The sequence below is a fragment of the Peromyscus eremicus genome, chromosome 9 (assembly GCF_949786415.1).
Source record: "Peromyscus eremicus chromosome 9, PerEre_H2_v1, whole genome shotgun sequence".
Classification (NCBI taxonomy): domain Eukaryota; kingdom Metazoa; phylum Chordata; class Mammalia; order Rodentia; family Cricetidae; genus Peromyscus; species Peromyscus eremicus.
The window spans coordinates 18,985,094-18,993,002 of record NC_081425.1 but is presented as its reverse complement, the minus strand read 5'-3'; the positions used below and the strand labels follow the sequence as shown (position 1 = coordinate 18,993,002).

General features: G+C 37.2%; 1 long non-coding RNA gene across 1 annotated transcript; it reads right to left on the bottom strand.

The window, feature by feature from the left end:
* Nucleotides 1-357: 357 nt before the first annotated feature.
* On the bottom strand, nucleotides 358-7,029 carry LOC131920019 (uncharacterized). Its single transcript, XR_009381486.1, has 3 exons — nucleotides 6,930-7,029; nucleotides 3,152-3,226; nucleotides 358-545 (listed from the first exon to the last, which is right to left on the bottom strand). It is a non-coding gene; the product is annotated as an uncharacterized LOC131920019 (long non-coding RNA).
* Nucleotides 7,030-7,909: the final 880 nt, after the last annotated feature.

Below are 7,909 nucleotides of genomic sequence, written 5' to 3'. Positions count from 1 at the left end.
ACTCATTTTTATACACTATTACCTAGCACATTCACAGCGTTCAAAGATTTATGGTTATTATTGCCATCTACTTACCCACATAATCACCAGCCTTTCACTTTAAAATGGTTAAAAATTGTTTCATAGATTGCAGGTCATTAATGTAAATTAGACTATTTCTATATTTGATTTCTTAATTTTTAAAAGGAAAAGAATAGCTCTCATACACACATACTCCCTCTCCCTTTTTCACTTGAAATTTTTAAATGGCCCTCTAGACACCTCTTTCAATAATTCTTACCCTCCAAAGCTGGGCTGCCTTTTAATTTCACTTTAAAATAGCTACATTGGGACCATAATATGATTAGAACTAATGAATATTGTGGAGAGAAGCAAAAAAATTTTATTTAAAATCTTTAAAAAGTATAAATACTTCATGTGCATAAGGACCTGTGGTTTATCGCAGCCCAGTCAAGAGCTCAGCTTTGATTCCAGGAATAAAACATCGGAGCCCATCAGGCCTCACCTTCCACTTCTACACGAAGAGGTCATGACTCCTGAGGCTCCTGTACAGAACAATAGGAAGCAACGTTGTGAAAATAACTTTCCGTTCCAATAAGAGTAACATTAACAACAGTAATATTGAAAATTGTCCCTGTCCTAAGACACATAAAACTACTTGTATTTTGAATTGAATACAGCCTTCCTTCTCTTCATCTTAGGGAGATCTGGACACAGGAAACTTGATCACAGTGGGATCAGGTAGAAATTGTACAAATAACCTTAGTTGGACTTTTTTTGGACTGTCAGCTCACAAATAACAACATGGGGACTTATTATTAATTAGGAAAGCTTGCCCTTAGCTTAGGCTTTTCCCCAACTAGCTCTTACAACATAAATTAACCTGTTTTTCTGCCATGTGGCTTAGTTACTTCTCCTCTGTGCATGTGTCCAACTTCTTCAAAGTCTCCCTGGCATTCCGCTCAAGCCTAGATTCATCCCGAGTTCCTCTTTTTGCCTGGAAGTCCCGCCAATTCTCTCCTGCCTCGCTATTGGCTATTCAGCTCTTCATTAAAGCAGTCATGGTGTCATACCTTCATACAGTGTAAACAAATATTCCGCAACAAATAACCAACTTATTAATAAATATTCTGCACTTTTTTAAGAAAGCTCTCAGAAAATTTATTTATTCTTCACTGGTTCTTTTTGGGCTAATAAATCAAATTTATTCTTAGCTGTCTAGAATTTTCTAAGGAATGATGTTTACTCCCAGCCATCTGCAATTGATCAACTGCTCTGGCACTTAAGATAGTTATATCAGAAAGAGCTGGAGGTGAAGAATGTGGCCTTCTTTAGGAAACATCCTTTGGAATTAACCGTCAATCCTAAAACTACTTCCACCCTTCTAAGGCCTTTGTACATCGCAACTACTCTTCCATCCACTTTTTGCTGGAGATGTCTTGCTCTTACATCTTGGGCCCAGCTCTAAGGTCCTAAATTATGAGAAAAGAGTGAATTCTGCTTTCCTTCCACTACCCATGTCCCAACCATCTCAAGGCTAATTTTACCACAAAACATTTTAATCCTTGAATCAAGTATTCTGCGTGGAGAAAACAAGAATCTTCTGAGAATAATGCTTTTATATTACATTTTACAGGTTTTTGAGAGCTATGCCCGTGAAGATACCTAAACATGCCTTTTACCCTAGATGTCAGGAACTGGAAGGTGATTTTGTTACGTAATGATGAGCAAGTGTGTTTGCCACCAATCCCACTTCCTCTACCGTGGAATGATAGAGCACTGGCGTTTACCGTGTGCCAAAGAGCACCTCAGATGTTCAGAGAGAAAAGGAACCAGGATTTGCCTCATTGCTCACATGTGAAGGGTGCTTCCTAACAGTTTAGCAGTGGAGGACAGACTTGCCAGCACCGCTACCACAGGAAGAGAAGTTCACAATTAGCCAATATAAGAGGAGCTTCTTCCCATTTCTTCTAGTGTTAATATTCTTATTTTCTCCTTAGAAGTGAGTGTACTTAATTCTGCTATGGAATTTCAACAGCTGGGCACTTCTATGTCAGTTCTACAATTTACTAAGAATTGATGAACACACAAAATACTTCTGGCTTTAAACATTACATATTCTGAAAAAGTAATATATAGATAAATAGAATGCTGAGTTTGCTACAAAAGTAAGTCTAAAAATTCTATTTCTTAACCTATAAAACTTGGAAAGAGATATTCGCTTTTTTGAAAGATGTATTTATAATTTTCTTCTATAGAAATGTCTCTGTGAGACATTCAGAACTTTAATATAATCCTTTTGTTAAATTCAGTTTTTTAAAGTTTTTTGAGAATTTCATATATTTGTAGTGTATGTACATCATTTCCACTCCTCTTCCTACCCCTCTCACTTCCCCCATAACCTCTCAAATTCATGACCTCATCTTATTATTGCATATATATGAATATATATATAAGGTGTATATACATGAATATGCCCTGTATATATAGCATATATACAATAATGTATTGTAGTTTATGTGTGCATTGAACTATAAATAAAGAAATATATTGTATGTATCATATATATCATGTATATGTTATATATAATATATTGTATATTATATACTATATGCTTTGTGTATGTATATGTATATATATACATATATACTCACACAGCCTACTGAGTTCATTTTGTGTTGTTCATGTGTCAACAATGTGATTGTCTAAACAAAACCACATAAGGATGACCTGCCAGCATGGGGAGGAAAAATTCACAATGCCACACACTTATATGAAGAGCTACAGGCAATTAATGACTGCTGAATAAAGGAGACTCAGTTTTCTCCTGGGACAAGTCCCCAGATAGATTATTTCCTCCATTATTACAAGACTCTTGTTAAGTCAAATAGCACTAAAAGCAGTTCTGGAAAAGATACTAATATTCAATAGAAAGAAAAAAAGGATAACATTCAATTCAGCTATGAAATTTAAAATATACATTTAAATTGTATACAAATGTGAATTTTAAGACATTATTTTATTTATAATTTGTTTTCTATTACTGGTGTATATTAGATTCATTTAAAAAAAACCTGAGCATTGAAGTTTTCTCTGAAAGAAGATCAGCAAGACCTACGATGCAGGCTTTACTCCTCTGAGTAGGACATACCTCAGTACTTTGCTTCCCTCTAGCTCTCTCTCACATGAACATACTTGGTATTTTTCTTACAAATGTACAGATGTTCTATGTCAGGAGCCAGTAGTAGTGGAAGTTGAAGAACAGAAAATAGTAAAAAGGCAAAGATTAAAAAATAGTTGATAATTTAAAAAATATTTAAATATTAGAATATAAATACACAAGTATCACCAAATAATTTCTGTCTCTATTAAGTATCTTAACTATGTAGCTTTCCAAGTTATTCATGTTAGCCTAAAAATACTAAAGAATACAACTTCTATGCATGTTTCCTTTGCCCAGATAAAAAACAGCAACAAGAATTCTACGAGCTCATTGAGGCACTTTTGTACCTGTATAGCAAAACCCCCAAAGACCACCAAAAACCGTTTCCAATGCAAGCACACAAAGGTCTTTTTATTATCAGATTCAAACCTGGACCACCACCTGGTGGATGGAGGGAAATGCAGCTGCAGCCCTGGGCTCAGGAATAGGAGGGGTTTTAAAGGGAAAAAAACACAAGCCAGGAATTACATGCCTTGGCGTTTTCGGATTGGGTAGAAGGGATATGGGGAAAGGTGATTTTTTGAAACAATTGGTCTAGACTTTCAGCATGAAATCACATTTGAAACTATTGGGTTAGACTTTTGGCATGGAACCACAACGTGCTGACAGGATATCTAGGTATCTGCAAGGGCCATAAACCGCCAACAGGATGTCTGCAGGAGCATCTGGATCTTGTTAAACTTTACTGCCCTGTTTCTTAATTGGTCACTTCTAGGGTATCTGTTTGAGTTATCATGGCACATTCCTGAAGTTCTTCCTGGAACTGAGTACAGCCCCCTGTCACCAGGTGGTCTAAGGTGGTCGAGTCTTCCCTAAGATGGAGTCTGTAAAGTCAAGTCTAGGCCTTCATATTGCCTTCACATTCCCCCTTTCACAAGTACCAATGACAGGACTCAATCATGATTCCTACCTGTCCAGAGGTTCAAGGGTATTGAGACTTCAGATCCATTAGCTAACAGATTATTCTAGGCAGTGACATCTGTGTCTATTGTCTTACATTCTTAAGGCCCTGTAGTTCTGATCTCTGAGTACAACCAGATTATGGTCTTATATAATACTTCTTTGGTTCTGCACAAAGACGCTCAAGTGTCTTATCTTATTGCAGAGCCATTTTGTTAATAAATTTATCAATTGACAACTCTGAATCTATTTTCCTGGTATGTCAATGGGCATTATAGTTAGCTCTCTTGCCCCTATGCCGGGGAGTTTCTTTTTGAGCCAGCATATTCTAGACAGGGAACATAGGACAAGTTATTCTCTTCTGGAACTCCTTTGAACTGGCATTGGGGTGTTGTATTAAGGCCCCCCAAAAAGGCTGAAAGGCTAGTCAAAGGCTTGGCAATGGGGCATTTGTCAGAAGCATGTGGCCATCAAACTTGGCTGTAGAGACAGGGAACAATCACATTGGCTGGGCTGGTCCACATCAGCTTTTAGCAAGTCCAGAACTCATAGTTGTCTGGAGCAGTGTAATCAGCAACTAAAGCTTGGAGGTGTCTGCCAGCCAAGTGAAAATCTGTTGAGACAAATTTAAACTAGAGACAGAAGTTAAAATTTATGAACTTATTTGGAACCCTTAGGTCCACATTCTTAGTAACTGGGAAGAGCAGGAGTCCCAAGACCAGGAGAGAGGGAAAAATACCATCCTTAGGAATAGACAAGTGGGGAAAATTTAAACTGTACCTATCTGGAGTCCTTCTAACCTCTGTGAAGTGGATCCAGGTTTTATGACTCTTTTAATCCTCTGAAGCCTATATGAATTATCTTACAAAATGACATAAAAATTTTAGATACATTAGTATTATCAATCTGTACTGAAATCCATATCATAGACAAAGCAGGTGATGGGTATCTGTAAAACAGCAGAAGTGGACTCTTACCTTCGATTCTTAGCAGGAACTATAGATTTGGGTTAAAAGCATATGCAGTTTCCTTCTGTCCAGACAGCCAGGTATAAATTGGACAGAGATTTTTTTTTTTTTTTTGGCCTGATGAGAAGCACTTTTAAGTTTATATTTAAATGACAATCAAAATAAATGTAAAATGTTGAGCTTGTGACTAAACAGGTAGTCATTGTTCTACCAGCTTATCAGAACTCTATTAAATGTTAAGCTCTGAATTGTTATATCATAGAAGGGGAGAGCAATCCAAAACATTGCTCATAATCTAAATCATTTATTTATATCTTTACAGTTTGCATTTATATCTTAAATCATTTTCTGAGATCCTCAATGCTTATAGGCTTTCATATCCTCAGACCTTTTTTAGACCCATGTTTAAACATTTCTGACTTACTTAAACTTTTATATCTTAGAACATTTTCTTTAAAATTTTTCCCTCTCTCCTGGTCTTAGGACTCCTGCTCTTCCCAGTTACTAAGAATGTGGGCCTAAGGGTTCCAAATAAGTTCATAAAAGCTGGCTATAGCCTTGCAGAAGGATCTGGTTGTCTGATGTTTCCTAGCTGACAGTTATAGCGAGCCTAGCCATCTGTACTATCAGAGATCTGAGAAGGATAAATTATATCTCAATGCAGACAAAGCAGCTTCCAACTCTATAAATGACAGGGACCAGTCCATACCCAGGTCTCCATAGAGTTGGAGGCACAAGTATCAGAACAGCATCAATCTTCCTCAGCCATCAGGCACATAAGGGAGAGTTTTTCCTGTAATAGAGGGACACAGGGAAGACTGATCTTACTTTGTCTAGGCAAAAGAGGTTCAGTCAATTCTCCAGTGTCTTACTGCTTGTCCACAGTCTCAACCAGGTCCTGGCGGCAGGTGTTGCATTGGGGGTATCTTGCCCTGTGGTCAGTGTTGCCATAGTCCAGGCAGAGACCTTGTGGTGCCCTGTATGTAATCTTCTTTGGAGACCTTGGGTCACTGCTAGGATTTGGGCATCTGTCTGATATAATAAGCTTTTAGATCAACATTTTAAATGCCATATTCTGCAGATATGTGAAGTTTGAGGGCTCTCCAGGTATAACTGAATAGACAAACTTTGTTTCTAATTATTTATTTTAAGCTCAACCCTGAAAACATATGCAAGGGACTGAGAAAAGCTTATCCCTGTAATTAATTACATCATTATTTAGCATGACTGCAATTAAAGAACTTGATTATTTAAAAGATGACTGACTATTTACTTATGTTCTCTAACAGTCTATAATAAGTAGTCTTAAAAACAACAATTTTAAATTGAAGCTCTTCTAGTATCAAATATGTGTTCAGTAAAGAAACCAAAACAAAGTATCAATATAATACATTTATATGACCCAGTTTATTCAAATAGCTTAAGCTTAACAAATTTAGCAAAGACAAGGAGGCTAGACATACATTCTTAAGCCTGAATAGACCTTGAATGAGGAGAAACATTCTCCAAGTCACTGGTTCTCAACTTTCCCAATGCTATGTCATAACTGCAGTTTTGCCATTGTTGAATCTCAATGCAGGCGTCTGACACACAGGTGGTCCTAGGTTGCCCCTATAAAAAGGTTTTTTGAACCCCCAAAGGGTCAAGATTCATGGAGTCAGAAGCTGTTCCAAGTCCTTTGCCTAGGTCATTGTCTTGCTGCATCACAAGAAATGAACATCTCAATTCCTGGTGAGTATCACCTGGGTGGCTCTTAAATTACAAAGTTCAGCTGCCAGAGCAAGGAACATTCTTGTGTATAAAAGCATCGAGGTGCAGCTTTAATATTCGTCAAATACCTTATTTATTAAACACATGTGGTCATCTATTTAAATCCTCTAGAAGCTTGCTGTTGAACACTTGGCAAAGACAAGGTGTAAATCTCTAAGTTACCTTTTGTTAACTGAATAGATCTTTATCACCTTAGTAACAGATGGCTACATCATGATGACATCACAAGCCATGCTGGAGGAAAGCCAAGTGGTTGCTGTTTAAAACATGTTTTTCTAAACAATAATTACTTGCATGCCTATGCACAGTTGGATCCAAGTTACATACACATACATACAGTTAAAGTTATCTTACATTTACACATGGATTTAAATCCAAGTCACATCCATGTCCACATACACACACATATATATCTCCATTTTTAATATAAACAGTTTACAGTGAAGAATCGTCAGCTAATTTTAAAATGAAAACCAACCAGAATTAACTTTTAAATTCAGTATTTGCAGGTGTAAGAAACCACAAACGAACATAGTTCACATCCTCATCTGATCTTCTACAACCTTCCATGCACCCTCAGTCCGTTCCTTTGATTCCTCAGATATTTACTTCAGACAAATTTCTCTTTTCCTTTTTTTTTTTTTTATTATTTTAGTCTCCTGCTTTCTCTCTTATTTTTTAAACACAGAAACTCTTACCAAAGTCTTTCTTGTGATTCCCCTCAATAGTCTAGAATATATTGTAAAGCTACACAATAGTTTAAACAAGAACAGAAATGCATGCATATACCATAACAAGAATAACTCTCTATTTGCATCAACACAGTACTGGCATCAAGCATCTATTGGATCTGAATGGTCAAGGCAGCCCTGGCTGCATTATAACATAGCTGCTGTAGTTTAGCAATCATAGGCAGTGGCATTCCACTCTCCCCTTGGAGCCAAACCTTGGCCAGGTTTGGCAGGCAGCCCCAGGGCAGGTCTTGGGAGCCCTACCCATCAGGATGGGAAAGGAAGGGGACAGCTCGCAGCATGGGGACAAAAGATTG